The sequence below is a fragment of the Octopus sinensis genome, unplaced genomic scaffold, assembly GCF_006345805.1.
Source record: "Octopus sinensis unplaced genomic scaffold, ASM634580v1 Contig07172, whole genome shotgun sequence".
NCBI classification, from domain to species: domain Eukaryota; kingdom Metazoa; phylum Mollusca; class Cephalopoda; order Octopoda; family Octopodidae; genus Octopus; species Octopus sinensis.
Window position 1 is genome coordinate 35653 of NW_021829896.1, and position 6848 is coordinate 42500.

Here is a 6848-nt window from a genome sequence, read left to right on the forward strand (position 1 = left end):
TAATCATCTATATAAGATTATGGATGACTAATAGCTCATTGTCTGTATTATAGTGCATTGTTGTATCATTAAAAACTTTTATTCTTCACATATATATATATATATATACGTGCGTGTGTTTGATATGTATCAGATTAAAAAGCACTCAAAATGTTCAGACTGCACACTGGAACGAAGGAGGGAAATATAAGCTATAACATAAACTCAGATTATTCTACAAGGACTTTTCATAAACTTGGCAATTGTGTCTTTCACTGACAACTAATTCGAATGCCAAAGCAAACATTTCCCCCATTGCCATCAAAATACAGCCCCAGGCTGGGCAGGGGTCAGGGAAACTTTATAACCAACTACCGCAAAATATTTCTATCTGCGCCGACGTTACTCCTTTGATTTGAAAGGAAGAAAACTATAGGATCTTTCAATCCAAAAGGGTTATTGAACCTATTTGTATGGAGAATACAATTATAAATATAAAAAGCAGAAAGCAAATGCGATAAAATAAATTTACTTGTAAAAGTAACATTCACTGCGGTCATGCTGCAGCACCGTCTTGATGAGGTTTATTCGAACAAATGGACTTCAGGACATATTTTACAAGCCCAGCACTTATCCTATCGGTCACTTTTCACGAACCGTTATATATATAAGGTGGGCTTCTTTCAGTTTCCCTTTACCAAATCCGCTCACAAGGCTTCGGTTGACCTGAGGCTAGAATAAGAGATACTTGTCCAATGTACCACGCAGTGGGACTGAACCCAAATCTATGTGGATGGGAAGCAATCTTCTTACCACACAGCCACACCTGTATGTATGTACGTGCATCATACATACATGTACGAATATTAAAGTTACCCCCACTGTATATATGTGTGTGTGTGTATGTGTGCTTGAGTGTGTGTGTAAGTGTGTGCCTGTGTGTGTGCATGTGTGTGTGTGTGTCGAGGTGCAATGGCCCAGTGGTTAGGACAGCGGACACGTGGTTGGAGCATCGCGGTTTCGATTCCCAGACCGGGCGTTGTGCGTGTTTATTGAGCGAAAACACCTAAAGCTCTACGAGGTTCCGGCAGGGGGTGGTGGCAACCCCTGCTGTGCTCTTTCGTCCTAAATTTCTTTCTGCGATGGACTGGCGTCCCGTCCAGCTCGAGGGAACACATACGCCATCGAAACCAGGAAACCAGGCCCATGAGCCTGGCTAGGCTTGAAAAGGGCGCATATATATATATATATACATGACTATATATATACGTGGAGGTGCAATGGCCCAGTGGTTAGGGCAGCGGACTCGCGGTCATAGGATCGCGGTTTCGATTCCCAGACCGGGCGTTGTGAGTGTTTATTGAGCGAAAACACGTAAAGCTCCACGAGGCTCCGGCAGGGGATGGTGGTGATCCCTGCTGTACTCTTTCACCACAACTTTCTCTCACTCTTACTTCCTGTTTCTGTTGTACCTGTATTTCAAAGGACCGGCCTTGTCACTCTCTGTGTCACGCTGAATATCCCCGAGAACTACGTTAAGGGTACACGTGTCTGTGGAGTGCTCAGCCACTTACACGTTAATTTCACGAGCAGGCTGTTCCGTTGATTCGGATCAACCGGAACCCTCATCGTCGTTATCGGCGGAGTACTTAAGGATATATATACATATAAATACACATATGTGGTGGGGATGGGTGTGAAAGAGACAAAAAGAGAGTGAGAGGATGTGTGTGTGTGTGTGTAGCTATGTACTACACTTCACAGCATCATTATACGTTGGTCACTTTGTTATTTCTCTAATTGATATTCAGTGAGAATTCTTAGCACTTTTCATATGATAAACAAAACAGATTTCATGAAGAAAATAAGATATATATACGAAAAAAACAAAGCTCAGGCCATTTATTGTATGTTACAAGGGGTATCACTCGTTAGATAATTATATTAGTAAGGGTGATATATTTCCCCAGAGTAATTAGAAATATAGATTGGGACAATAAAAACAAAAGCAGTTTATTCCAATCTATCTGTAAATATTTGCTGCTGTTATGCTAAGTTTACAAAGGTTAAATATGAACACAACGGAGGAGAATAAATAGTTGTATTATGTGAAGGAAAACAATTCTGTATGTAAAGCTATAAAATTGTGTTGTGATTAAGTATTGATGCATTTAATCAATGGGTGAAGTGATATTCCAGTTTCTGGCTCGATAATTACAGAAGTCGTTGCAAATGAGCATTGCTTCGGATTTCCGTGAAACTACATAAAAATGACTACGTAACTTTGTGCTGCATTTGTATAGCCTTTCTAAATCACTCTCTCTCTCTCTCTTTCTCTTTCTCTTTCTCTCTCACTCACACACACACACTCTCTCTCTCTCTCATATGTAACATATGTATTTGCTTGTGCACATACACACATATATATATACGTATGTATATACACATATACACACATATACATGTATATATTTACATATAAGTATGTGTATATATGTATATACATGCATACATAACAACATGCGGACACACAAACACACACATACATGACGAAGATCAAGTTCTAATATCTACTCTTAACAGTTTATATATATATATATATATATATATATATATAATAATATATATATATATATATATATATAACATATATATATATATGATATATATATATATACATATATATGTATGTATATATATACATATATATATATATGTATGTATATATATACATGCATACATACACATGCACACACAAACACACACACATATTTATATATACATAAACATATACACTGGCGCATATCTACATCTGTATCTATCAATCAATCAATCAATAAATATATATATATATATATATATATATATATATATATATGGGAAATCTATTTCGTAAATATAAATAGTAATATTGGTATGGATATCACCCATTCAAAAGATGGTTATACATATGCAAACATTATTAAAGTGCTCATTTGCCTTTCCTGAGACTAAGTCTGAAAAATAATACGCTCAATACTTGGGATATGACTACGTATTCCTCGGACACAATTCGCATTTTAGTCAATTTTATAAACTCATAACGCACACAAAGAAAGGAAGGGATATGGATCTGCAAAACCATGAGTTGTATGGTTGACCATTAGTTTATCGAAATTTCTTTTTGGTTTCAATATGGGATTAATTAACTCACGAGAATTTATAAACTCCTTTTATCGTAGATTGTGCAACTTTTGTGATCTGAACTTGTCGCAAACCGGTTCGAAACTTACTAGTTTCCTACATTTTGATCCCGACCTTACTTATATATATTATATAATATATAAAATATATATATATATATATATATATATATATATATATATATATATATATATATATATATATATATATATATATATATATATATATTATATATATATATATATATATATATATATATATATATATATATATATATATATATACTAAGCAATTAAGGTTTAGCACGAATTGCCTCACCACACACCGAATTTAGAAATAGCAGTCAAAGAGTTATAGCTATTCTTTCTACTAAAAGGGAGATCTCAGCAAAAACACAGCACTTGAAAGGCAAACACAGACAGGTAAGAGAGAATGAAATGACGGCAATCTATCATACAATTTTAAGTCACCTACGGACGTACGTTTCGAAATCAAGTTTTAGGAAAGCATAAGAGTTAGATAATTCTACCTTACCAAACTTCTTTTCTCATCAGCGTAGGATACTACAATTATGAATAATTGTATATTAAATTTTGAGATACTAGAAGGCAAAATCTCAACTCAGTGTCAGAGCGAGCCAAAGCATTACCAGTACCACGAAATTCAAAATGTGAATGAAAGTTTGTGTCACCAGCCCCCTTCCACCCGCGTGTAGCCAAGACAAAATGCTGTGGTCATTTACTGGGATAAAATATGGTTATCAGTAACAATAAAGGGTGAAATTAATTAATTTGGAATAATTATTAATTACACCAAGTAGATTTCGGCATGTAAAAGCATCATTTGAGGAAAATTATATATATATATATATATAATATATATATATTTATAATATATATATATATTATATAATATTATATATATATATATATATATATATATATATATATAATATATATATATATATATATATATATATATTATATATATTATATATATTATATATATATATATATATATATATATAGATATATATATATATATATATATATATATATATATATATATTATACATGCACATGTGCGTGTGTGCTTGTATGTGTGCGGCTGCGTGGTAAGAATCTTGGTTCCAACCACATGTTTCCGGGTTCGGTCCCACTGCGTGGCACCTTGAGCAAGTGTCTTCTAATATAGCCTAGGGCCCACCAAAGCCTTCGTATATGTATATATATATATATATATATATGTGTGTGTGTGTGAGAGAGAGAGATAGTTTTTTTCTCATAACAGGGCTCTCTCTTTACTCTTTTACTCTTTTACTTGTTTCAGTCATTTGACTGCGGCCATGCTGGTGCACCGCCTTTAGTCGAGCAAATCGACCCCGGGACTTATTCTTTGTAAGCCCAGTACTTATTCTATCGGTCTCTTTTGCCGAACCACTAAGTGACGGGGACGTAACACACCAGCATCGGTTGTCAAGCAATGCTAGGGGGACAACACAGACCACAAACATATACACACACACTTATATTATACATATATACGACAGGCTTCTTTCAGTTTTCCGTCTACCAAATCCACTCACAGGCATTGGTCGGCCCGGAGCTATAGCAGAAGACACTTGCCCAAGATGCCACGCAGTGGGACTGAACCGGGAACCATGTGGTTGGTTAGCAAGCTACTTACCACACAGCCACTCCTGCGCCTATTGATATTGTGTGAACAACGATCCTCGCTAACAGGACCCTGATATTACGTAAAGTCTTAACAATGATATGCAAATTAGTGGCCCCAACCAAGGCAAAGATCCAAGACAAAAAAGGTATTCCTCCAGATCAACAGCGTCTTATTTTGCAGGGAAACAGCTGGAAGATGGTCGTACTCTCTCAGATTACAATATCCAAAAAGAATCTACCCTCCATCTTGTTCTTCGATTGAGAGGTGGTATGCAAATTTTTGTGAAAACACTTACAGGAAAAACCATCACATTGGAAGTAGGGCTAATTAAGATATTTTATTCGTAGACTGAAAAATAATTAGAAATAACCTTAATGACTTTTCGAATAGTACTGGATTCTCATCAGTGGGGTTTTCATGAATTTGATCAATCGCAGGGAAACGAACAGCCAGTTTGTTTATATACTCAACAATTCCACTAGCTGCAGAAAACTGGGGCCACTAATTTGCATATCATTGTTAAGACTTTACGTAATATCAGGGTCCTGTTAGCGACGATCGTTGTCCACACAATAACAAAGACTGATATATATATAAAATAGGCATAACTGATTTATAAAGTGGACTAATTCAGCTAAAACTTAGATAGCTTAGTTATGTTTCATATTTCTTTATTACCCACAAGTGGCTACACACAGAGGGGGCAAACAAGGACAGACAAACGTATTAAGTCGATTACATCGACTCCAGTGCGTAACTGGTACTTAATTTATCGACCCCGAAAGGATGAAAGGCAAAGTCGACCACGGCGGAATTTGAACCCAGAACCTAACGGCAGACGACATACTGCTAAGCATTTAGCCCGGCGTGCTAACGTTTCTGCCAGCTCGCCGCCAATTATTGACACAGGCCGTGTCTAACTTATTATTATTATATATATATATATATAATATATATATATATATATATATATATATATATATATATATAATTTTCAGCTCACCCCCAGATACATTCACAGGCACTCTCACCCATTCACACATATATATTCGCATGTCCCATTCTTACATACAAACACGGGCTTGCAAACCCCGGTTCTGTCAAGTCACCGTTATTATTTCCCCTTCACTCAGCCTCTTCTGGTCATTTCATCATGTTCAATCGTTAATCCCTAGATATTTTACTCCTCTCTCCGTCTTCTTCGTTCTCTTTCCTTTTTTCGCTCCCACCCTTTTCGGTCGAAGAGCATAGGCTCGAAACGTCAAACACTTTCCCATTCTTTTCGAACGTCAAACTAATACACCTGCTTGTTGTTCCCCCACCTGTTTTCGTCTCTTATTGATGCACCTGAAAAGACCCAGAACGGGTCGAAACATTTGTTGTACCCAATAAAGTCTATTACACATACCATCTTCTATTTTATTAATACGGTTACCTCAATCGCCACTTCGAAGTTCCTGCAATAAATCGACCGATAACAACGGGTAGTGGAAACTGTGCCGGTACTTTACTCAGCATTCATTCATACATTTTGTCCAAATTCCCCATTATATATATATATATATATATGTATGTATGTAAGTATGTATGTATGTGTGTATGCATGTATATATGTATTAGTGTATGAATGCATATATATATGTATGTATGTATGTATGTATGTATGTATGTATGTATGTATGTATGTATGTATGTTATGTATGAATGTATGCATGTATGCATGCATTTGATTTTTCTCTGAGACTAGTTTAAGATTATGAGACTGCCTGGTATTTTGAAACGTGTTGTTGAGTTGGTGTGTTGGTTTGAGCTCTCGATGCATACATTCAAGTGTGCGAATCTATTGAAATATGAAATAAAAAAATGTAAATCTATTCAAATAACTGAGATCGAGAAGTTTTGGAATGTCTTACAAATTTTCAAATCGTTACCTTTCCAAACAATTAGTAGTAAAGAAAAAAGTAAATGATGGCAAAAATGCACAGAGTATACGATTTATTTAAATTTTG

The 6848-nt window shown here is 35.5% G+C and overlaps 1 long non-coding RNA gene across 1 annotated transcript; it reads left to right on the forward strand.

Moving 5' to 3' along the window:
- Positions 1 to 1090: 1090 nt before the first annotated feature.
- Positions 1091 to 5127, forward strand: LOC118761077. Its single transcript, XR_004997140.1, has 3 exons — positions 1091 to 1101; positions 1703 to 1705; positions 4969 to 5127. It is a non-coding gene; the product is annotated as an uncharacterized LOC118761077 (long non-coding RNA).
- The last annotated feature ends 1721 nt before the right edge of the window (positions 5128 to 6848 follow it).